This window comes from Pongo abelii, chromosome 1, assembly GCF_028885655.2.
Source record: "Pongo abelii isolate AG06213 chromosome 1, NHGRI_mPonAbe1-v2.0_pri, whole genome shotgun sequence".
NCBI classification, from domain to species: domain Eukaryota; kingdom Metazoa; phylum Chordata; class Mammalia; order Primates; family Hominidae; genus Pongo; species Pongo abelii.
In genome coordinates, this window is record NC_071985.2 from 128,611,117 (window position 1) to 128,638,428 (window position 27,312).

The 27,312-nt window shown below is 36.3% G+C and overlaps 1 pseudogene; it reads left to right on the forward strand.

Moving 5' to 3' along the window:
* Nucleotides 1-7,803: 7,803 nt before the first annotated feature.
* On the forward strand, nucleotides 7,804-27,108 carry LOC103891925 (uncharacterized; annotated as a pseudogene).
* The last annotated feature ends 204 nt before the right edge of the window (nucleotides 27,109-27,312 follow it).

Below are 27,312 nucleotides of genomic sequence, written 5' to 3' on the forward strand. Positions count from 1 at the left end.
TTTATCTCTTCCAAGTAACCCAGATAAATTTTGACCTTGCAATAAAAATTATTATTTTTCTGATCAACATTGCTGAGTAAATGTATTTAATCATAAGGTTATATAAGTTCATATCTATCTTAATTTGCTGAATATTAGTCATATTTTACATAAAATAATGTTATGCAATACTCTACATATATTTATATTTATTATCTAATTATATAACACATATAATTTTATTCTATGTGTAATTTTATGTGTAGATTATATTTATTATCTAATTATATTACACATATAATTGTATTCTAATTATTTCTAATGAAGTTAAACATTTGTGCAGATATTTATGGCTTAGAAAGCTTTCAGCATATATGAGAGCATTTTATTTTTACAACATCTTGAAGAATTGCGGCCAAGCCCCTAAAGAACTGAATTTAAGATTGGGCTTATAGTTTCTGATTTCTCAAAATTATTTAAGCAGTAGATTCACAGCTTTCACTACTGTTTCTTGTGATATATCTCATTATTTTTTGTTGTTGTAGAGATGGAGACTAGCTCTGTCACCCAGGCTGGAGTGCGGTGGCCAGATCTCAACTCACTGCAACCTCTGCCTCCTGGGTTCAAGTGATTCTCCTGCCTCAGTCTCCTGAGTAGCTGGGACTATGGGTGCACACCAAAACACCCAGCTAATTTTTGTATTTTTAGTAGAGATAGGGTTTCACTGTGTTGGTCAGGCTGGTCTCGAACACCTGACCTCGTGATCTGCCCACCTTGGCCTCCCAAACTGCTGGGATTACAAGCATGAGCCACTATGCCCAGACGGTATACCTCACTGTTTTCTACTGTACCATATTACAGCATTTCTGATGACTGAAGAGCAATGGGAAGTGAGGGTCATACATTATTATTAACTTTGCTTACCTCATGTGTGATGGCATGATACCTAGATTTTACATAAAATTATATTATAAAATGAAGAAGAGTTAAGATATTTTTTCCTACAGTAATATTTTAATACTCTTAAATATATTAGGTCTAGTAGACTAATTAGAAATTCAGTCTCCTTTATAGTTAATTGCAATATTAAATTAAAAGCATGTCTTCTGTTCTCATTAAATATTTTAAATTGAACTATTATTACTGTCATCATTTCTTTTTATTAGTATTATTATGACAAATCATAAATTGTATACGTTTATGGGGTACAAGGTAATGTTTTGATCTATGTATGAAATGTGGACTAAGTCTAACTGATTAACATAGCCATCATTTCCCTTACCTATCATTTTTATGTTGAGACATTTAAAATATGCTCTCTTAGTTATTTTGGAATGTACAATACATTATTATTGACTATAGTCACCCTGCTGTGCAACATATCTCAACACTTATGCCTCCTGTCTATCAGAAATTCTGTACTCTTTGATCAACAAACTCCCATTCCCTCCCTCCCCACTCCACTCCCAGCCTCTGGCATACATACAGTGACACTGATAAATGGAATATTTAGTATGTCAGAAGGTGATAATGTGACAAAATGGACAATACGTAAAGGTTTAAAAACAAAGCAAAACAAAACATGAACACATATTAGTGGTTGGAAACACTAAAACAAAGCAAAACAAAACATGAACACAGATTAGTGGTTGGAGAGGTAAAGACTAAATAGTGATTTAATGGAGAATATCACTTAGAAGGTAATATTTGAGACAAAAATTTGAAAAAAATTACAAAATTGTTATATTTCCTAAAATACTTAATTGTGGCATTATAAAGGTTTTGAGATATCTGCAATTAATATTAACTGGCAAAAATAATGAATATAGACATCTCTGTGTTTAAATGGAATTATAGAAAAATACGAAGAACAGATTCTCATTTTAATGTATTCTTTCTATTCTTAATCCTTTCTTAAAATGGTAGAATAACAATAATAAAAACTATAATTTCATGAATGGCTACTATATCAGGCATAGTTAAAGTCAGTCACAGAGACTGACTCAGTCTAATTTCAACAACAAAACAAAAAACTTTGTAAAGGACACTAAGAGTCACATAATTTGATTTACTTAATAAAGCATCCATCACTACACCATGCTTGGCTAATTTTTTTGTTCTTTTTTTTGTATTTTTAGTAGAGACGGGGTTTCACCGTGTTAGCCAGGATGGTTTCGAACTCCTGACCTCATGATCTGCCTGCCTCAGGCTCCCAAAGTGCTGGGATTACAGGCATGAGCCACTGCACCTGGCCAAGGTTTTTTATGTCTTCGTGCCTTACCCTGTGTTTCCATAACTGTGTCTAAGGCATAATAGGAACCCAATAAGTATTTATTGAAAAAATAAATGAATGGAAAAATCTAACTGATGGCTGGAGAATCATACCTGGCAAGGGATCATAATGAAGTGGCTTTGGAAGCTGGGTAGATGGAACAGTCAGATCATGACATCACCAGTAGGAAGAATATTTTTTCAAAGGTTAATATAGAGTCCTTGTCTCGCTGTTCAATATTCAAATTTAATGAAGAAAAAATTCAGCCTGGAATGGCAGTGTGAAGAGTTTGGTAAATCTACTCTTCAGGAAAACAATCATGTAACTATTGAAATTTGTAAAACAGAACCATTTGAATTCTCTGGAAATTGACCTAAGTGCACAAATCAAACCAAAGAGCACTTACTCAAGAATATATTCTGAATATTCACAAGAACAATGGGAGTCTAAGGCATTTGAATAAGAATCTGATATTATCACTCACCACCCTCCAGTTACATGTTTCAAAAACTTTACTCCAAAGGTGTGCATCCAAGAAGATGGAGGCTGTCTTTCTTTTCAGTTCACAGTTGTGGGATGATACTGCCTAGGAGAGACAGACTGCTGCATTTTCTCATTTTTACCCCCATCCTAGCTACATGTTCTGGAAGCTCTATTCTGGATTGGTGTGTTTAAGGAAACTAATTCTCTTCTCCCATCTTGCTTCCATTCACAGGGAAGAATCTTCACCCAGGCAGGGTGTTCTCAAGAACACTGGGATCTCAATTGCCCATACTCCCCAGCTCTTACTTGTCAGGCAGTGGTTCTGTTACAAGAAAGGGGTCCTGATCCAGACCCCAAGAGAGGGCTCTTGGATCTCATGCAAGAAAGAATTCAGGGCTAGTGTGCAGTGCAAAGTGAAAGCAAGTTTATTAAGAAAGTAAAGAAATAAAAGAATGGCTACTCCATAGAGCAGCCCTGAGGGCTGCTGGTTGCCCATTTTTATGGTTATTTCTAGATGATATGCTAAACAAGGGGTGGACTATCTATGCCTCTTTTTTTTAGACCATATAGGGTAGCTTCCTGATGTTGCTATGCAATTGTAAACTGTCATGGTGCTGGTGGGAGTGTAGCAGTGAGGACAACTCTTGTGGCCATTTTGGTTTTGGTGGATTTTGGCCAGCTCCTTCACTGCAACCAGTTTTATCAGCAAGGTTTTTATGACCTGTATTTTGTGCTGACCTCCTATCTCATTGTGTGACTTAGAATGTCCTAACTGTCCGGGAATGTAGCCCAGTAGGTTTCAGCCTCATTTTACCTAGCTCCTAGTCAAGACAGAGTTGTTCTGGTTCACATGCCTCTGACTGTTCTATGATGAGAGAGGTGAAAATTCAGGGCTTTTCCTCCTCATTTCTCCTCAGCTTCTGTTTATAGGATAGAGATGTAATTCCAGAGAAATAGGCTGCCACTCCTTCCTCCGGTGGGATACAACAGAGGTTCTGCCTAGGTGAGAGGCAAAACAGAAAGACAGGCAGCTGTGTCAATCTGTTGAAGGGGGTGATTTCATTTGGAAAAGAGGATGGAAATCACATGCCTTAAGGTTTTTTCAAAAAATATAGTTCTAGTAGTGAGCAATTAATAGTAGAAGAATAAAGAATTAAGAGTAGAAGGCTAATAGTTCCATGAATATAGCTGTAACAAGAAATAACACATAATGATAACTTTTGACTAGCCACTAGATGAACGATAAAATATGTTAACCCAGGCATGACTGCTAGACAAGCAAGCTTAAAATTTAAAAGTGAAGGGGGGAAAATGTGTCTTCTGAGACTTCACGTTACAAGGGAAATAGATTTCATTAATTAATTTAGCCAATTCATTAAGCAAATAACACTAAACACCAACATCAAACCCTGGTGGGTAGTGGCAGAATGGTTGCTAACTTATACTCTCTAAAATGTCCAATTCTTGACAAAAAAAATTGAAAGTCAAAGAAATAAGGTAATGTGTACCTTACTCAAAGAGGATTTTAAAAAGCAAGGAATATAAACTGTTTTTGAGGGCACCCAGATGTTAGAATTAGCAAAGACTTCAACAGGACTATTATAAATATGTTCAACAAACTAAAGAAAATTGATGAGGATAACATCAAATAGATTATAAATAAAGAGGTAGATATTTTAAAAAATACATATTCTGGAGTGTAAAAGTACCATAATTAAAAATAAAAATTACCTAAAGGGATTTAGCAGTAGCTTTGAGCTGGCAGAAGAAAGAATCAGCAAACTTGAAGATAGATTATTAGAGAGTATGGAATCTGAAGAACAGGGAAAAAAAAATTCAGGAAAACGAACAAAGCCTCAGAGATCTGTAGGATACTGTTAAGTGCACAAACATATGCCCAGTGGAATGTAAAGGAAAAAAGAGAAAAAGGCATACAATATACAAAGATATAATGCCTGAAAACTTCCCAGATATAATGAAAAACATTAATCTACATGTACACGAAGTTCAACAAATTCCTAGTAAACTTTAAAAATGTATATCTATAGTCAAAATGTTGAAAGCTAACGACAAAGAAAAAATTTTTAAAGCAGCAAGAGAAAAATAACTTACCGTATACCAGCAAACACAAATAAGATAAACAGCTGATTTCTCCTAAGAAACAGTAGAGTCCAGAAAGCAGTGAGGTGACTTATTCGAGGTGCTTAAAGAAAAGAGCTGTCAACCAGAGTCCTATATGAAGCACAGCTATTTAAAATGAAGGCACAATAAAACATTGAAAACCAAGACTGAAAGAATTTCTTACTAGCAGATGTCCCTTATAAGAAATACTAAAGAAATTTGTCGAGGCTAAAATAAAGTAATATCAGACAGTAATTCTAACTGACATAAAAAAGTGCCAGTAAAGATAACAACCTAGTAACTATAAAAGACACTATTATTACGTATTTCTTTTCTTATCTTAATTGATTTAAATAATACTATAAATAATATCTACAAAATTGAAATATTGGTACTATACCATATAAACATGTAACATATTTGACAAAAACAGCCCAAAGTAGTGAGGGAAAGAAGATTACAGTGGAGTAAGAAAGTGACATTGAGTTATTAACTCCACTCCACAGGAAGACTATCAGGAGTGATAAATAAGTTTAATCAAAAACACTATAAACGTATTTTTGTCTTTCTTCAATGATCTAGCTTTATATAAAGCAATGATTATAACACTACATTGATGTGTTTGTAAGATATACAGATATATTTGACAATAATAGCACAAAGAGGGGTAGTGAAGAAAACTAAAATAGTACCCCCTTTTCTGCATGGGATATATTCCAAGACTCCCCAGTGAATGCCTGAAACCAGCAGATAGTAACAATACCTTTATACACGATGTTTTTCGTATGCATAATAATAAAGTTTGAGGTATGACAGCAAAACTAGTATAAATTTCCTTTTCCTTCTTCACAACTTGAAGGATAAAAGTTTTGCTCTTACCCTAGATCTTAGCAGTCAAAGTATATGATTTTTTTTTCTTTTATTAAGTTTTGATCCTTTACCCTTTAATATCAAGAAAGTATTTTATGGTTTCATTTTGGCATATTCAGATTGTCATCACCAACACTATTGTGTTTGGGGCCATTATTAAGTAAAATAAGGGTTACTTTTGCACAAGCACTACAATACCATGAAAGCCAATCTGATAAATGAGATGACTACTAAGTGACAAAAGGGCAGGTAGCATATACAATATGGATATGCTGAACCAACAGATGATACATGTCTTGGGCAGGATGCAGTAGAATGGCATGAGGTTTCATCGCACTACTCAGAATGACACAATTTAAAATTTATAAATTTTTTGTTTCTGGTATTTTTCATTTAATGCTTTCAGGCTGTGGTTGACCGCAGGTAACTGAAACCATGAAAAGTAAAACAGTGTGATATAGTTTGGCTGTGTCTCCACCCAAATCTCATCTTGGATTGTAACTTCCCATAATTCCCTCATGTTGTGGGAGGAATCCAGTTGAAGATAATTAAGGGAGCGTTTTCTCCCATACTGTTCTCATGGTAGCCCATATGTCTCACGAAATCTGATAGTTTTATAAGGGGAAACCCCTTTCTCTTGGCTCTCATTCTCTTTTCTTGTCTGCCACCATGTAGCATGTCTTTCACCTACTGCCATGATCTTGAGGCCTCCCCAGCCACATGGAACTGTGGGTCCATTAAACCTCTTTCTTTTGTAAATTCCCCAGTCTTAGGTATGTCTTTATCAGCAGCATGAATACGGAATAATACACAGTGAATAAAGATGACCGTATAGTGAAACAAATTGTATATGTATCACTACATTTAAGTTGGTAGAAATCTGAGATAGATTTGGCTAATTTGAGATGCATGTTGTAATCCCACGATTAACCACTAAGAAAATAACTCCAATAAACAAAAAATTAAAAATAAACTAGTATCCACTTGATCAACACTGGGTCAAGTGCAGATATCTGACCTAGTATATGCTCAATGTCTTTAGCTAGCATAACTAATTATTATATTTATTTTTCATTTCCATAGCATATAAAATTTTATGTGAGAAACAACTAGCTGAGACCTCTATTTTTCAGCTTCTCTTTGCTGTCCTGTGTACAGAATTAGTGGGTTCTTGGTCTTGCTGACTTCAAGAATGAAGCCATGGACCCTCATGGTGACTGTTAAAGTTCTTAAAGATGGTGTGTCTGGAGTTTGTCCCTTCACATGTTCAGATGTGTCCGGAATTTCTTCCTTCTGGTGGGTTCACGGTCTCACGCACTTCAGGAGTGGAGCTGCAGACCTTCACGGTGAGCCTTACAGTTCTTAAAGGTGGCGCATCTGGAGTTGTTCGTCCTTGCCAGTGGGTTCGTGGTCTCTCTAGCCTCAGGAGTGAAGCTGCAGACCTTCACAGTGAGTGTTACAGCTCATAAAGACAATGCGGACCCAAAGAGTGAGCAGCAACAAGATTTGTTGCCAAGAGTGAAAGAACAAAGCTTCCACAGTGTAAACCGGTACCCCAGCAGTTGCTGCTGCTAGCTGGGGCAGCCTGCTTTTATTCCCTTATCTGACCCACCCACATCCTGCTGACTGGCCCATTTTACAGAGAGCTGATTGGTCCATTTTACAGAGAGCTGATTGGTCCATTTTACAGAGAGCTGATTGGTCTGTTTTGACAGGGTGCTGATTGGTGCATTTGCAATCCCTGAGCTAGACAGAGTGCTGATTGGTGTATTTACAATCCTCTAGCTAGATGCAAAGGTTCTCCAAGTCCCCACCAGATTAGCTAGATACAGAGTGCTGATTGGTGCATCCACGAACCCCCAGCTAGATACAGAGTGCTGATTAGTGCATATACAATCCTTGAGCTAGACACAGTGCTGATTGGTGCATATACAATCCTCCAGCTAGTCATAAAAGTTCTTCAAGTCCGCACCCAACTCAGGAGCCCAGCTGGCTTCGCCTAGTGGATCTCATGCCAAGGCGGTGGGCAGAGCTGCACGCCAGTCCCGCGCCACACACCTGCACTCCTCAGGCAGTGGATGGGACCTGGCGCTGGGGAGCAGGGGGCGGCACTCATCCAGGAGGCTCCGGCTGTGCGGGAGCCCACCACTGGGTCAGGGGCTCTGGCATGGTGGGCTGCAGGTCCCAAGCCCTGCCCCACGGGGAAGTGGCTGAGGCCAGGCGAGAATTTGAGTGCAGTATGGGTGGGCCGGCAGTGCTGGGGGACCCAGGGCCCCCTCTTCAGCTGCTGCCCTGGTGATAAGCCCCTCACTGCCTGGGGCTGGCAGCACCAGCTGGCTGCTCCAAGTTCAGGGCCTGCCAAGCATGTGCCCACCTGGAACTTGCGCAGGCCAGCCAACTTTGCGCGCGCAGCCCAGGTTCCCACCCCCGCCACTCCCTCCACACCTCCCCACAAGCAGCCGGCTCCGACCTCGGCCAGCCCAGAGAGGGGCTCCCACGGTGCAGCGGTGGGCTGAAGCGCTCCTCAAGCACGGCCAGAGCAGATGCGGAGGTGCTGAGGGCGAGCGAGAGCTGCTAGCATGTTGTCACATCTCAGTCAGGTGTGACAATATGACAAGTATTGAACTATACTCAGAAAGCTCCTCTGTTTGGAAGTAGACATAATTCCTCCATGTTCTATTAATCCTTCAGTTTGCTAAATGTAGATATTCAACAAGCCCTAGAGGTTGATACAGTCACAAAATGAGAAAAAAGTGTGAATCTCCAAATCACTATGGAGGCAAAATTCCCACCATCTTGCAATATCTACCCTTGATTTATATGTAATTAATAGATGCACCTTTACTGAATGGGAGCTATTGATATTTTCATGTTTTTTATAGCAGTTTAGCCAGTCTTAACTGATATAATTCCTAACTGTAGTCAATTATAATCTCAACAGATTGTATGAAATAAAATTATTCATCCTCCAAAAGAAAATGTGGATTTAATTTCGTAAGAAAACTGAATGTTGGCTGTGTTCACATTCAGGATCTTAAGTACTCTGATAAGTTTTATATATATATGTATGTGTGTGTATACATATATATATATGAATATATATGTGTATATCTTACACATAATTATAAGCAATATTATTGAAATTATTTTCATAGTCATCATATACCAAATCCTGTAAGGTGATTATTATTATCCCATTCGTTGAGAAGAGAAGAAAGAAACTAAGAGTAGCTAAGTATATTAAATATTTGAGTTTTAACCAGTCTTTCTAGCTCCAAAAAAACAAAAGTTTTTAACCAGTACTTTACCCACTATGGCCTAAAATTTATTTGATAATCTGAAAGACTCTGGTTTAAGTATTAATTGACTTTAAAAGTTACTAATTATTTTTTGATATTCTGTTTCACTCATTTGATACAATACCTTCCAAAACACACTTTTTATTATATTAAAATAACCTCCTTAAAATATTATTTTTATGGCAAGCGATTCACTTTTTCCAATACATTTAATGCCTCCCTTAAAACCTATCCATTTAATGAAAAGCTAAATATCAAGATTAATATTGAAAAAATGATCCTTTTCTCAAATTCATGTGGCAGAATTTCATTCAATATGAGATATCTATACTTTGTTCTAAGTATGTCTAAAGATGTTGGTCTCCCTACTTTTCTTTTGTTGGTTTATTAATAGTCTGTGATACCAGAAATGCAATGCTGCAACATAGACCAAACTGAATTATGAAAACTGTGATGACTTCGTACCTCAATTAGTACAAATACATCTGTCTTTTATGTTATGCTTTTATTCAATAAGGAAAAGAGTATTTGACTTGGGTAGATTGTTTTATCAAAACTGAGTTTCTCATTCCACCCACTTTCTTCAAACAAAGAAAGAAACTGTTCCTCCTATGGCTTTTCCCATGTTTATAGCAGCTCATTCTTTCTGTCACTCACAAGAAAAAAAAAAATCATGGGTCATCTGTGACACCTCACTTTCTCTCATAACAGACATAAAACCCACAAGGAAATCTTACTGGTTCTACTTTCAGAATGAAATCTGAGCCTGACCCCTTGCCCACCACCCAATCTGCTGGCACTCTCTTGGGAGCCACGGCCTTCTCTCCCTCTCATCACTGCAACAGCCTTCTTGCTGCTCTCCCCACTTCCATCCTTGTCTTGTTTATTCTCAACACAGTAGCCAGAGTGTTCCTTTTAAAATACAAACCAAAATAATTTGGTTTACCTCACAAATTCCACCCATGGCTCTTGCTAATCCATTTAGAGTGTAATTAAAAGTTTTAAAAAATAGCCTTATTTGCCTTACACAATCACCCTCCATCCCCCATGTCCTTCCATTCTCTCCTTGCTTACTTTGCTTGCAGGAAACTGTGCTCCTTAACCACCTGATGGACACTCCTGTTCTTGGGCTTCCACACTGCCACTGCCTTGGCTTCAAACGTTTTCCCTGACCATGCACAGCACTCACTCTCGCACCTTCAAGTCTTGGTTCATGTGTTACAGGTTCACCGAGGCCTTCCCTCACAATTTATCTGAAATTAAACCCACATGCAAGGGATGCCTTCCACTGCTGATCCACCTAACCGTGCTCTGCATTTTCTTTTTTTCTGTATTACTTCTCACTATTACATAATTTACTTATTCATTCTTTTTTTCAATTGCCTCTCTCTAAACTCTGAACATGAATTTCATGAGCACAGGAGTGTTTCATTTATTCTTGATGGAAATAGTGCCTAGTACGTAGTTGACTCTCAGTACCAATTTGATAAAGAATGGATGTGGTAATTTAATTAAATTCATGCCTATATATGGCATTGTAAGAATTTATGTATTTTTTGTAATACTTTTTGAACTGTTTGGAGAAGACTCTACAATAACATTCTAATATAATGGCATATAATTCCCATGCAACCCACAATTTCCTTGTGGGTTGTATGTGGGATATGAGAGGAAGTGAGGAGTTATACATGTTATTCCCTATATGTTCCTTACTCTGGAATAATTAATAAAAATATCTTAATTTAAAGTCATCGTTCTGATAATTTTCAGTGTTTCATGGAGATTAGAAGGAAGAAATTAACTCTAAATGAATATTAAGCCCTTAGACATACATCATGTTATTTCCTTCTTGTAAAAACTTGGGATGTTCATTTATTAATTCCTTTTTTGAATACATTTACCCCAGGACTCATAGCTGACACCTTCATGAAGCGTCTGTGGTTCACAATTCTGTATTCTTTTCAAAACTCCTTTTTATAAGAAAATAAAATAAAATTTCCATGTAAGGTAAGTTAATCGGACTTCTATTGCATAAAATATGTATAAACCAAAATTTTGCAATATTATAGTAATAATAAAGCACTAAATATTGTAAATATATCAAAAAGATGAATAGTCACGAAATAAGAAGGCTTACATATTATTTTAGAAACCAGATTAGTTAAAATGTTCAGGTAGTATTCTTATTTCTTTTTGCAATATCTAGCCTCACCAGGAATATCCTCTAGAAGAGAGCAAGCTTTGAAGTTCACAAAATTTCGTTCAACATTGGCATATCAACCTAACTTCAAAGGGATTTACACTGCTGAAGAATTTCACTGAGTTCAAGAAAGAAAGGAGAATCTAAACTTCCTGTGAAGTCTAACTTCACAGTACCTGGTAACTTCAACGAAATCAGATACATTTGGATATCAAAAACAGCTCAATTCACACAGAACATTTCTTTTTAATTGTCTGTTTGTTTAATATTTATTGCAATGTAACAGTAGAAAAACAAAAAGTTAGGAGTTTAGTCTTTGGGGGAATAAAGCTTTCCTAAACATATATTTAATTTTAAGTAAGAAATAATATTGATATAAATGTTTTCTTTCCTGCCCTTTCATATGTGCACTGGTTTATCAATCTCATTTTTACTTTCCCTACAAATTCCACTTATTCCCTAAAATTCCACTTATTTTTTATGAGCATGCTTGATTTCATTTAGCATTTATTGCATTTAATGTTTATTTCATTTCTTTCACTTAAGTTTAACACTTACATTTCCAGAGTCAAAATTACTTTCAGGTTTCCATCAGTGTGTCTGTCCTGCACTTCAATTCTACTCTTTTTTGTGGTCATGGCATTCTCTTCCCATTCCTACCTTCCTCCAACCCAATCCATTATAGTATTTTCAAAATTTATAGCTATGAAAGTGCTACTTATTCTATAAGGCCCATTTGAATATTCCATCTATTTTCAGTGTCTCTTGCTATGTGTAAGACTACATGTTTTATTACCTTCACATTTATCTGTGTGAATGAATGACTATAATTCATTTCTACCTCCCATCACTTCTTCTCTCTGGTTTAGTTAAAGAAAAGATTATTTAATTATTTTGAGTAAGACTATTATATTGAATAATTGCAACCCCCCCCCATTATATGTAACATATACATAGGATGAGTAGAAATTGATGAGACTAAATTTATAATTACTAAGTCAGACCTCTTAAAGGGTTAACAATATACAATTAATAACAATGCATATCTTTATAAACTCTCATAACAATTCTATTGATTTTCAGATTTGAATAAATGAGGTATTTGAAAAGATATTACTCTGTGGGAAGTTTAAGAGATTAATAGCCAGTAACAGATATTTTAATGATAACTATATTTTATTCAGCTATTTTTGCAGGTGAAGATGTGTGCTAACCTATAAGGAATGGTATTATTATCCCCATTTTGTTAATGAGTACATTAAGCTTTGGAGAGATTAAATCACTCACCCATGATCACACAGAGTCAAATCTAGGTCTTCTCTCTCCAGAGCAAAAGCCAACCTAATAAAATTACTAGAAGTTAGAACTGAAAGGTAACTTAGAAATCATTTCTTCCTTACCTCTCATCTTACAAATGAAGAAATTGAGACAAAAATAATTTCCTGCCCGAAGTTGCCAAGCTCTTGGACAAAACTCACTCTACCCTTGCCACCTCAACCTGTGATAACTGCAGTGAGCAAGTGGAGCTAAGAATTTCTGTTAAGTATAAAAACTGGAATGCACAGATAGATTTATTTCACTTCCCTAGTAGAAAATAATACTAAGCTGGAAAAAGATATGCAAAATATCACCCCTGGTGCCCTCTTTTACAGTCAGGAGAGATCCAGAGTTTATACCTCCTTTTAACCCTTTAAGGGTCATAGCCTCCTGGCTGCTTATTTCTGGAAGCTCATAAATCCACCTTCACTGAGAGTGGAACTCCATATCCCTTTTTGGCCCTAACTTAATCCAGGAAAAGGCAAGATCTTAGAAACTGTGGGCTGGATTATTCTTGATTTGGGGTGGAACAGACATGCTGCCTATGTTGATTCTTCACCTTTTTTGATGAAGTTTAAAAGTTTTAATGAAGCCATTTGTGACTCCTGAGAGTCAAAACTTCCTCACATAAAAGGTAGTGTATAAGACCTAGAGAAAATATTATATTAATTATGGTCCTGGGTGTGACTTTGGAAAAGAACAAATTGCTTACAAGTGCACTCACACCTCTTTCTGTCTTCCATGGCTGTTTCTGAGACTTCCTAACATCATGCTGTTCATTAAAAATATATATATACCTTTACATCATAAACAATTTTGAACCTGCTTAATAAAATGTAGAAATGAGAAAATTAAAACATTTACTTCATTCTAGATGGTCATTTTTTAATAGGTTAGGTGGTTTTATTGTGTGCTTTTGATGATAAGGAAGCAAACGATAAAAAAGATACAGTCCCTGCCTATGATGGCTTAAATTTCAGTGGGAGAGATAAATAAACGCACAAGTAGAGTATTTCTATATAATGTGGTAACTTGCACAAAAATCACTTTACTTTAGAACATAAATAAAACAAAAATTAATGTATAGTACTACATTTTAAAATAAAATATAGACATCTAAATAAAATTGTTAAAGGAAAATGGATAACAATCAATTCAATAAATAAGATCATAATTTGGATATGCTTTTGGAAAAACATGCACACACAATAGGGCTAATTAAACTGTTTATCTCAGAAATTTTACACTCAAAAATGTTTACATAAAACTAGCAGTAGCAGAGATGGTTAACTGATTACCAAACATGTTTCTTTTCTATTGGGAGCATAGCTCTGCTAAATTTTTCTTCCTTCGTTTCTGCTAGGCTTGACAGTGATTGAGTTTTATCCAGTAGAATGTGAGTAGAAATTATAAATACCTCTTTCGCATATAACCATCAAAACCTCCAATGTATACATTCTACATGTGCTTTCCTCTCTCAGCTTGGTGCAGATGAGCACAGTGACTGGGGGAATACGGGAGCCATTGCTGGGAAGACTTGTGTCCCTAAGTCAGTACGTAGAGGAGAATCCCTCAATGACCAGGGACATATTTTCATGGCTGTTAAGTGAGCAAAAAATAACCTTAAATATTGGTTGGGTCATTATAATTTGGGGGTTCAGGTGACATTCTACTAATATGCCAGCGCTTCAGAAGAAGTGAAATATAAACACTACTCTCACCTTTTTTTTAAATCACACAGGGGTTAATTGAGCACGATTTATGAAGTCACAGGATTTTAGAGCACAGATTGTAGAGAATAATAGCCATAGAATATTAGGCATAATTTAGTCAAACAGCCTCATTTTAACAATGAGGAAATTGATTTAAATTACCAAGAGTAATTTGAATCCCATCTCTTTGTTCCTGCATCTCTAAGATTGATAACTGTTCCTACGGTAGCTACTTTTCTTTTCTCTTCTTATATTTCAGTTGTCTCATTATCAATTTTGTATCTAGTTAATAATTGTTCATATTAAAATTTCATTGTTCAAATAACTGGTATGGGTTCTTTCTTCTTACTGAACCCTGGTGTGGACATAGGAGGTTTATATCCTTTATTGGTGAATGAAATAAACAGAAATGTAAAGCAAATTATTACTTATCCCAATAGTCTCCCCTGAAATTAGCTGACCAGGAGGGGACACATGTTGCAGCGATCTTAAGTGCTTCCTTCAACACCAGATCATGGATCAGACATAAATGCATAAGGGTCATTCCAGGATGGCTTTGACTTTCTCAATTAGCTTTGTTTTATGTTGGGACATACATGGGTGCTTTAGTGAAACTGAGAATGACCAACTCATGCTATTGTCATTTTATGGTTAACTTCATTAAACACAAAAATCTCACAAAAACTACAGATTAAAACCAAAATTCTTGTGCTCTATCTTCAATTTCTTTCTCCCATGAATTTTTGAAAAATTTTAGCTAGATAAACTTGAAGAATATCTCTACTTACTAAATCTTAATTTTTTATTTTATATTGTTAAGATATTCTAGGTCTCTTTTTTCAGCTAAATAATTTTTAAATACTTCTTGCTAGATGAACTTGAATAATCTATTTATTAAATCTTAATCTTTTATATTGTCAAGATATTTTGAATCTCTTTTTTTCAGCTTAATATTATTCTGTACTAGGAAAGTGGAAAGAAATATATCAGTAATTCTGGCTTTTATATTTAACTGAAAATTCTTAATTCCACTTAACTGCTTGCTCAAAATAGAGTCAGACTATTTGTTACTTGCATTTTCAGAGAGATTCACTCACTCTATATCCACTATAACATGTACTGCCCTTATCTTTTTATCCAGACTTGGCTTTTCTCCATATGTGATTGATTCTACAGATTCATTGTCTATGTCCCTCATGCAGAGCCTCTGATTTTTCTCCCCACAGTGGTAATAACAAAGATCTTACTCTGCTTACTTTTTTATTAGAAGAGTGCCACAAACTGGTTTAGAGATTCAAACTCTTCCCACATTGCAGAAAACACAGATAATATTACACTTCTTAAGTTAAAAAAAAAACATATTTCCTTGCTCAGTATTTCCTTGCTCATATTTCCTTACTCCCTAATTGTTCCATTTTCAGTAGCTGCCTTCACTACCCTGTGGACTTCCCCATTTTGCCCACACACTCGGAACGATCTTATGTGAGGGTGAGGGCCAACATAGCTGCCTCTCACAGTTCTCCCTCTTATCCAGCCCTGTTTAGCTGTCCCAGAACTATGAGACAATTTTCTGATGCTCTGCCTATTTACATCTGGCATACAGCCTGGCAAATTCCCAAGGATTTATAAAGACCACCTTGCCTTTCACATTGGATGTAAATGTCCAGAAGCTAAGATGTAATTTTACAGTTCCAGAAGATTGAGTTGCTCTTTGCAGCCCAGGAGATGTTCTCAGGGCCCACGCTATCAAAAGCAGACATTTGTTAATAGCCTCAGCCAATGTGAGGCACCTGTTAATAAAAATTTACAGTTAGTGGCACTAAATGGAAGTGAAACTTGAATCCCCTTAATAGAAGAGTTTCTCAGTCTGGTAGCAGAAGAAGAAGTCAGAGAGAATCAAAGCATGAGAAGGACTCAATGAGCCACTGCTACTTTGAAGATTGAAGAGGCCATGTGAGATAAAAGGGAGGTGCCTTCAGAGGTATGGTGGAGCCTGGCTGACAGCTAACCACAGAATGAGTCCTCAGTTCTATACCACAAGAAAATAACTTCTGCCAATGACACGTATAAGCTTAGAAGTATAAAAGCCTCGAACACAGGCCTCCAGATAACGGCCCACCCTAGTGGACGCTTTGATTTCAGTCTTACAGCACTTAGAAAAGAGAACCCAGGTAAGCAAGCCCACTTGCTCTTCTGACCAACAAAAAAGTGTGATAATAACTGAGTATTCTTTTAAACTGCTAAGTTTTAGTAATTTGTTATACAACATTAGAAAAATAGTATTATTTTAAGTTCTATTGTTACGAAAAAACAAATGAGAGCCTATCTTTGTGTTTACATTTGACTCATGCTAATTTTTGGGAAGATTCATTAATTTTTAGGAACACTAATTATAAATTATAGTTCCATCTTATAAATGCATTACTTCTAGTTTGAAAATTAATCTTTTTTAATTGACATTTCTTTCCATTTTATATTTTTGGTGATTTTCTTCCTCAATACAACTTGCCATAATGACAATAAACTCAGCAAAGCTGACGTAACCCAAACCTTCTGATTGTGTTTTATGTTATTTTTTATTTTACCAGAGAATTTTATTTTTTAGAATTTTCATGGGTACATGGTATGTATGTATATATATGTGTGTGTGTGTGTGTGTGTGTGTGTGTGTGTGTAGGGTATATGAGATGTTTGATACAGTCATGCAATGTGAAATAATTACATCATGGAGAATGGGGTATTCATTACCTCAAGCATTTATCCTCTATGTTCAAAATAATCCAATTAAACTATTTTAGTTATTTAAAAATGTATAATTAAGTTATTATTGACTATAGTCACCCTGTTATGTAATCAAATACTAGATATTATTCATTTTTTCTCATTTTTAGCACCCATTAGCTATTCCCTCCTCCCCCTACAGCCTCCCACTATCATTCCCAGCCTCTTGTAATCATCCTTTGAAACTCTATGTCCATGATTTCAATTGTTTTGATTTTTGGATCTCACAAATAATGAGAACATGTGACGTTTGTCTTGCTGTGCCTGGTTTATTTCATTTAACATAATGATCTCTAGTTCCATCCATGTTGTTGCAAATGACTGGATCTCATTCTTTTATAAGGTTAAATAGTACTCCATATCACATTTTGTTTATCCATTCATCTGTTGATAGACACTTAGGCTGCTTCCAAATCTTGACTAATATGAATAGTGCTGCAACAAATATGGGAGTGCAGAAATCTCTTCAATTTTCTGATTTCCTTTTTTTGGGTATATACCCAGCAGTAAGATTGCTGAATTATATGATAGCTCTATTTCTAGTTTTTTGAGGAACCTCCAAACTGTTCTTCATAGCGATTGTACTAATTTGCACTCCCACCAACAGCATATGAGAGTTCCCTTTTTTCCATATACTTGTCAGCATTTGTTACTGCCTGTCTTCTGGATAAAGCCATTTTAAATGGGATGAGATGATATCTCATTGAATTTTTGATTTGTACTTCTCTGATAATCAATGATGTTGAGCACATTTGCATATGCCTGTTTGCCATCTGTATGACTTCTTTATAGAAATGTCTATTCAAATCTTTTGCCCATTTTTTGGAATGGATTATTAGATTTTTTTCCTATCAAGTTGAGTTCCTTATATATTCTGGTTATTAAGCCCTTGTCAGATGGGTAGTCTGAAAATATTTTCTCCCATTCTGCTGGTTGTCTCTTCACTTTGTTAATTGTTTCCTTTGTTGCATAGAAGCTTTTAACTTGATGTGATCCTATTTGTCCATTTTTGCTTTGGTCGCCTGTGCTTGTGAGATATTACTCAATAAATTTTTGTCCAGACCAATGTCTTGGAGATTTTCTCATATGATTTTTTGTAATAGTTTCATAATTTGAGGTGTGAAGACTTTAGATTTTTCCAAATACGAGATGATATCATCTGCAAACAAGGGAAATTTGACTTCTTCCATTCCAATTTGGATGTCCTTTATTTATTTATCTTGTGTGATTACTCTAGCTAGGACTTCCAGTAATATGTTGAATAACAGTGGCACGAGTGGGCATCCTTGTTGTGTTTCAGAACTCAGTGGAAAGGTTTTCGGTTTGTCCCCATTCAGTCTGATACTAGCTGAGGGTCTGTCATACATAGCTTTTATTATGTTGAAGTACGTCCTTCTATCCCAAGTTTTTTGATGATTTTTATCATAAAGTGATGTTGAATTTTATCAAATGCTTGTTCAGCATCAATTGAAATAATCATATGGTTTTTTATCCTTCATTCTATTGATATGATGTATCACTTTGAATGATTTGCATTTGGTGAATCATCCTTGCATCACAGGGATAAATCCATTTGGCCATGATGAGTGATCTTTTTAACATACCGTTGAATTCAGTTTGTTGAGGATTTTTGCATCAATAGTCATCAGAGATATTGGCCTGTAGTTTTCTTTTTTTTGATGTCTTTCTCTGGTTTTGGTTTCAGGGTAATACTAGCTACATAGAAGGAATTTGGAAGTATTCTCTCCTTCTCTCTTTTTCTTTGGAATAGTTTAAATAAAATTGTTATTCCTTTTTAAATGTTTGGTAGAATTCAGCAGTGAAGCCATCAGGTCCAGAAATATTTTTTTCTGTGAGACATTTTATTATGGCTTCAATCTCATTTCTTGTTATTGGTCTGTTCAGGCTTTGGATTTCTTCCTGCTTTAATATTAGTAGATTGTATGTGTCTAGGAACTTGCCCATTTCTTCTAGGTTTTCCAATTTATTGGCATATAGTTGTTCAGAGTAGCCACTAATAATCCTTTGAATTTCTGCAGCCATTGGATGACATGTTCTATTAATATCTACTAGATCCATTTGGTCTATAGTGTAGACTAAGACAAACATTTCTTTGTTGATTTTCTGTCTGGATGAAACAGCCTCCAACTATTATTGTATTGGGGCCTCTGTCTCTCTTTAGCTCTAATAATATTTCCTTTATATATCTGGGTGCTCCAGCATTGCTATATTTTCTTGTTGAATTAACCCCTTTTTCACTGGGATAGATAGAAGGACATACTTCACATAATAAAAGCTATATATGGCAGACCCTCAACTAGTATCAGACTAAATGAGGACAAACTGAAAGCCTTTCCTCTGAGGTCTGAAACACAAAAAGGATGCTCATTTGTACCACTGTTATTCAACATATTACTGGAAGTCCTAGCTAGAGTAATCAGACAAGATAAATAAATAAAGGCATCCAAACTGGAATAAAAGAAGTCACATTTCCCTTGTTTGCAGATGATATGATCTTATATTTGGAAAAAACCAAACCTATAGTGACCTTTTTGGTTTCTTCTTATAGTTTTTTCTTGTAATCTATTTGTCTGATATAAGTATAGCTACGCCTATTTTTTTTTGGTTTCTGTTAGCATGGAATATCTCTTTCCATCTCTTTATTTTCAGTCTATGTGTGTATCTTTGTAGGTGAGGTGTCTTTCTTATAGGCAGCATATCAATGGGTCTCTTTTTTAAATTAATCCATTTAGCTACTCTGTCTTTTGATTGGAGAGTTTAATCCATTGATAATCAATGTTATTATTAACAAGTAAGGATGTACTCTTTCTATTTTGTTATTTGTTTTCTGCTAGTTTTGTGGTTCCTTCTTTTCTTTCTTTCCCTTCCTTCCTTCCTTTCTTTCTTTCCTTTTCTTTCTTTCTTTCTTTCTTTCTTTCTTTCCTTCCTTCCTTCCTTCCTTCCTTCCTTTGTCTTCTTTTAGTGCAGGTAATTTTCTCTGGTAATATGATTTAGTTTCCTGCTTTTCCAATTTTTTGTGTATCTCTTGTGTGTTTTTTGGTTTGAAGTTATCATGAGGTTTGCAAATACTATCTTACAACCCATTATTTTAACCTGATAGCAACTTAACACTGTGTAAACAACAACAACAAAAAAATGAAACTAATAAAATTATATGCCTTAACTTTGTACCCCTTCTTTTTAACTTATTTATATTTTGTTGTATTTATCTTATTGTTGTATGTCTTGAAAAGTTGTTGTAGTTATTATTTTGGATAATAATCACTTAGTCTTTCTACTTAGGATAAAGGTAGTTTACACACCACAGTTACAGTATTAGAACATTCTGTGTTTCTCTCTTTACTTACTGTTACCAGTGAGTTTTGCACTTTCAAGTGACTACTTATCGCTCATCAATATCCTTTTCTTTCTGATTGAAGTATTTACTTCAGCATTTCTTGTATGACAAGTCTGGTGTTGATGAAATCCCTCAGCTTTTGTTTGTCTGGGAAAGTTTTTATTTCTCCTTCACATTTGAAGGATATTTTTGCCGGATATACTATTCTAGGTTTTTTTTTTTTTTCTTTCTTTCAACACTTGAAATATGTCATGCAACTCTCTCCAGGCCTGTAAGGTTTCCACTGAAAAGCCAGCTGTCAGGCATATTAGAGCTCCATTGTATGTTATTTCTTTCTTTTCTCTTGCTGCTTTTAGGATCTTTTCTTTATCTTTGACCATTAAGAGTTGGATTATTAAATGCCTTGAGATAATCTTCTTGGGGTTAAATCTTTTTGGTGTTCTATAGTCTTCTTGTTTTATTGATATCTTTTTCTAGGTTTGGGAAGTTCTCTGTTACATCCCTTTGAATCAACTTTTTTCTCCTATCTCTTATATCTTCTTTAAGGCCAATAACTCTTAGATTCACCCTTTTGAGGTTATTTTCTAGATCCCGTAGGTGTGCTTCATTATTTGTCATTTTTTAAAAATTTTGTCTACTCTGACTGTATTTTCAAATAGCCTGTCTTCAGGCTTACTAATTCTTAATTCTGCTTGATCAATTCTGCTATTAAAGGACTCTGGTACATTCCTCAGTATGCCAGTTGCATTGTTCAGTGGCAGAATTTATTAATTCTTATTAATTATTTCTATCTCTTTGTTAAATTTATCTGATAGAATTCTGAATTCCTTCTCTGTGTTATCTTGAATTTCTTTGAATTTCCTCAAGACAGCTATTTTGAATTCTCTGTCTGAATGGTCATATATGTCTATTTCTCCAGGATTGGTCCCTGGAGCCTTATTTATCTCATTTGGTGAGGTCAAGTTTTCATGTATAGCATTGATAGTAACACATGTTCTTCAGTTTCTGGGCATTGAAGAGTTATCTACTTATTGTAGCCTTCACTGTCTGGGCTTATTTGTAGCCTTCCTTCTTAGGAAGGCTTTCCAGATGTTTGAAAGGACTTAACTGTTGTGACCTAAACTGTATCTACTTTATAGGGCACCCCAAGCCCAGTAACGCTGTGATCCTTGCAGACTTGTAGGTAGCACCTTAAAGGTCTTGGGGAAGACTCAGGATAATTCTCTGGATTACAGTATTGAGACTCTTGATTGCCTGCCATTCAAGACTGTCTTTTCTACCTCTTCAGTGCATCTTTTGGTGATATGTAGTTAAAACCAAGTACTATGAGTGAGTGAGCATCTGATTTTGGTTCTTAGAAAGGTGTTTTTTTTTCCTATATAGATAGTTGTTAAATTAGTGCCTTTGTTGTGGGAACAATTGGTGAATCCTTATATTCTGCCATTTTGCTCCACCTTTGTCTCTGTTTATGTTTTAAACACAAAGCATATATCTATACTATAGAAGAAAGCAATATGAAAGTCCTTAAATAGAGCAATACATTTATTTAATATACTGAGTCTCACAAAATCTTAAAAATACATTAAAATATCGAAAGAAAAACTACTGCAAAGATATTTCTGAGAATATGAAGGACCAATTTATGACATCCTGAGCTAATAAAAAATCATATATTGATGAGTACAAGCATAAATCCACTAATAATATTCCCATTGTTTAGTAAGTAATCAATAGAGACATATGTATAATTCAGAAGGTAGAGAAAATGGGAAGCCAGAACAACTTTTACATATGATGTTCAGATAAATGAGCTAATGATGAAACCATTCACAAAATAGGGATTATTGGAAAACAAGCAGGATGATAAATGGGAAAATTATTTGGGCCATGTTGACTTTGAGGATTCTATAAGTGGAGGAATATTGTAGGCAGTAGATATATATGGGATTACAGCTCAGAAAAATGTAAGCTAGTGGTGACGCTTGAATTATGAGTACTGGAAACTCAGAGTGTGAAAAAAATTTCTCAGGTGAGTGCAGAGTAAGATCTAAAAATAATAAAAAGGACAAGAACACAATCTTAGGAAATAAGAATAGTTTCAGAATATGAAGAGGAAGAGAAGAATGCTGAGAGGAAATCACCAAAGATATTGAAGGGAACCTATTAAAAGTAATGTAATGAAAATCAGGAAGGGAGTGATAGAAATTGCCAAACACAAGAAAGATCAAGCAAGACTCATGGAATTGAAAATGGTCTTTGTAATAATTAATTGAGAATTATTGACTTTAGTTAAAACAATTATAGCTTAAGATTGGGGTTTGAGATGGGAGTAGGGGTGGTAGGAAAGCAGCTGATTGTTGTCAGTTGATAATGGGGTAAACGTATAGAAGTTATAACAGTTAATGGAAACTGTGAGAATATTTCCTGTGAACAGAAGGAGAGGCATGCAGGATCTAAGAAGGTAAATTTTAAATATGGAAATGACTGAAACACTTATACACAGATTGTGGGGACATAGCTATTGAAGAAAAAGAAGGGGTAAATATAAGAGGGACAGACAGGCAAAATTACCAATAGAGTACATCTGTGTCCCTAAATACATAAAAGTGAATATAATAACATTTATATTTTTACTGTGCTTACATTTCTGGATATGAAGTTATAAAGATATGCTGCTGACTTTAATTTACTTTTCCAATGTCCTATTATTCATATAAGACTTAAGAAGTGAAATGTAGTTCAAATAAAGCAATTCAAAATAATTACACAATTGATGGGATTAATGGACTATTGACTATAGTGAAGCGTAATGTATTTAGCTCGACGCTTTTAAACCTTGTCATCAATGTGACAGCATATACTTGTTCTTTTCAAATAATATTTAATTAAGGCATTTTACAAGCCCAATCATCATCACTGTGTGACATTCCATGGCCACGAGTGTGTTATACTGTATTAATTCACACATGGATGCACTGATAGTACTTAGCTCCCAGTGTGAATGAATATTGCACATTTCATGCTCTGTCATGTCTCATTGCATTAATAGCCATGTGTGTGATGAGATCTGTAATCTACGGCTATTTTACAACATTTTCAAATGCACTTGTCATGAATGGAGTAGCTAAGTACTTCATTAAGTAATCTCATTTTCAGGAAGCATGTGTCTCCAGGAGCAGGTTGACATTTAAGGTAATGTAAGTTGCTTTCATCTATGTAAGACAAAAAGAGGGCACTTGTAACTCTTTATTTACATCAGATCTATCTCATAATTCAAATAATGTGCTGATAAGACCTCTCATTTACCATTGCCATGTGTCTTCTTTTGGGTAGATATATTTAACTTTATACCAACTACTAAGGAAACCTTTTATTACAATACTTACTAGAACATGTTATGAGGGAGAGTGCAACTTGTAGTAACAGCCCTGACCATGGGTACTTTGCATCCATCTTATTTTTTTTCTTATTATTAATTAAAAAATTGACTGACAAAGATTGTATATATTCAAGGTCTACAACATGATGATATATGTATACATTGCATAATGATTACCACCATTGTATTAATGAACATATCCATAATTACATTTTTTGTGTGTATTTATGCCTATGATGAGAATTTTTTTTTTTTTTTTTTTTTTTTTAACCAGAATCTCACTCTGTTGCCCAGGCTGGAGTTCAGTGGTGCCATCTTGGGTCACTGCAAACTCTGCCTCCCAGGTTCCAGTGATTCTCCTGCCTCAGCCTCCTGAGTAGCTGGGACTAAAGGTGTGCATCACCAGGCCCGGCTAATTTTTTGTATTTTTAACAGAGATGGGGTTTCACCATGTTGGCCAGGCTGGTCTTGAACTCCTGACCTCAGGTGATCTGCCTGTCTCAGCCTCTCAAAGTGCTGGGATTACAGGTGTGAGCCACCGTGCCCAGCCGGTGAGGACTCTTCAAATATGCTCTATTGTCAAATTACAATTAAACAACACAGTAGAACTTACTCATCTTATAACTGAGAGTTTGTACCTTCTGACCAATATTGCCCCATTCCACCATGACCCACCATTCTCTCTGCTTTGATGAGTTTGAATTTTTAGATTCTACATACAAAAAGTTCAACACAATTTGTCATCCTGTGTCTGTCTTATTTCACTTGGTATAATGTTCTCCAGGTTCATTAATGTTGTTGCTTGCAAATGGCAGAAAGATTTCTTTTTTTTTTTTTTTTTTTTTTCTGACAGGGTTTCTATCTCTCTATTTCCCAGTCTGGAGTGCAGTGACATGATCTCAGCTCACTGCAGCCTCGACCTCCTGTGCTTAAGCAATCTTCCCACTTGAGCCCCAACCCCCAATCCCCAGTAGCTGGGACTACAGGTCCATACCTTCATGCCTGGCTACTTTTTGTACTCTTTTGTAGAGACAGGGTTTCACCACGTTACCCAGGTTGATCTTGAAGCCCTGGGCTCAAGAGATCTACCTGCCTCAGCCTCCCAAAGGGGTGAGATTTCAGGTGTGAGCCACTGTGCCTGGCCAAGATTTCCCTTTTTTAAAAGGCTGAACAAGATTATATTGTGTATATATACCACATTTTCTTTATCCATTCACCCATTAACAGACCCTTTTTTCCATATCCATTCATCTTTTATTAGTGGCTTTAAAATTTCTTTTCTAAGGATATGAAACTATATGATCATTAAAACCACATGTGGAAAATCACTTTATCAGTAGAATCCAGTTAATAAAAATTATTCTGATTATACGTGCATCGAGGCAAAAATACTAAAGCTTTAAATTGTTAGTTTTGAAGACATAAGGGACCAACTTCTGGATCTTTTAGGTAGACATTTTTCAGACGAGGCCAGGAACTCTGTTGGGGTTTCAACATACAGTGAAACAGAGAAGTGGCACTGAACTTTCTTCCCCAGAGACTGGCCAAGTATTGAGAGCACAGAGAGCAGTGTCAACACCAAGGATTAAGGGATATGACATATTTGAATTGTGGAAAATCTTGGCAGAGATTAGGGGATTCACCAAGAAAAGGGTGATATCAGCTTCTTCATAAGTGGGCTTGCTGTCATTGTGCCCTAAAATGTCAAGAGGAAGCAGAATAAGTGGCCAGACCTTTCCTGCTCTGGAGCCTTGGTAAGTTCAGGAGGTTGAAGAATTTGAAGGTTTTCCCCAAGTGCTGTATCATATGACTGATAGCCTCTTTATTTATATTACACAACATAAATCCATTTATGGGATTGTTTTGTTTGCTTGTTTTAACCTCCAACAACTAGACTTGAGACAAACAAGTGAAAGCAATAACAAAAGTAATAGCTCTTCAAAGGGACTCAGCAGCCAAATCAAAAAAGAGTTGGCAGGACAATAATAAAACACATTCAGAGAAGCAGAAGTGCTAAAGAATGTGGCTACAAGAAGAGTTTAAAGATATTCAAGTACATCACACATACACACCCACATATAAGATATTTGGTGATTGAGAAACCTATGATTTTTTTTTTCACATAAAGTCTTAAGAGATAAACTTAAGGAGAGGATAGTCACTGGTGAAACAGACTAGTGAACCCAGAAGATCCGGGGTAAGAAATATCGACCGGGCGCGGTGACTCAAGCCTTTGTAATCCCAGCACTTCGGGAGGCTGAGGCGGGTGGATTACCTGAGGTCAGGAGTTCGAGACCAGCCTGGCAAACACGGTGAAATCCCGTCTCTATTAAAAATACAAAATTAGCTGGGCCTGGTGGCGTGCGCCAGTAATCCCAGCTACTCGGGAGGCTGAGAAAGAATTGCTTGAACTCGGGAGGCGGAACTCACTGCACTCCAGCCTGGGTGACAGAGCGAGACTCTGTCTCAAAAAAGAAAGAAATACATTGGCAGCCCATTCAGAGGGCCCAGAGATCTGTTTCTTGCTTCAACAGTGTTTGGACGGAACTGATCCAGGGACTCTCTTTCTTCCAGCCTCTGACCACCTTGGGATCTCCTCTCCACTTGCAACCTCCGGGACCATCTTCTTGGCCATCTCCTGCTTCTGGGACCAGCCAACACCGTTTTTGTGGTTAGCTCCTTCTTGCCAACCAACCATGAGCTCCCAGATTCATCAAAATTATTCCACGGAGGTTGAGGCTACCATCAACCACCTGGTCAATTTGCACCTGCGGGCCTCCTATATCTACCTCGTCTGGGCTTCTATTCCCACCGCGAAAATGTGTCTCTGGAAGGCATGGGTCACTTTGTCGAATTGGCCGAGGAGAAGCGCCAGGGCACAGAGCGTCTCCTGAAAATGCAAAGCCAACATGGCAGCTGCGCTCTCTTCCATGACATCCATATGCGGGGCTCAAGATGAGTACGGATAAAACCCTGGACGCCACGGAAGCCACCGTAGCCTGGAGAAAAAACTGAATCAGGCCCTTTCGGATCTTCATACCCTCCGTTCTACCCACACACAGTCCCATCTCTCTTGCTCCCTGGAGAGTCACTTCCTAGATAAGGAAGAGAAACTCCTTAAGAAGATGAGTGACCATCTGACCAATCTCCATAGGCTGGCTAGCCCAGAGGCTAGGCTGGGTGAATATCTCTTCGAAAGGCTCACTCTCAAGCACGACTAGGAGCCTGCTGCGCCCAGCGACTTCTGAAGGGCCCCTCGTAGAGCAACAGGGCTTCTGCCTAAGCCTCCCTGCAGCCACTAGGCAGCTTTTTGAACTACACTGGAGCATTCTCCCAATCCTCGGAACAAGTGGAAATAAAGTTTTTTGAAGCAGAAAAAAAAAGACAAGAAAAGAAAAGAAAAGAAAAACACAGTGCAAAAATAGAGAAATCATAATACAAAAATCAAGATACTGGACTGGAGTATAGATTCAGGAGCCCTAAAACATGAACTATAAAAGTTTCAGAACCAGCACAAATGAAAAAAAAATGTGCTAGTAAA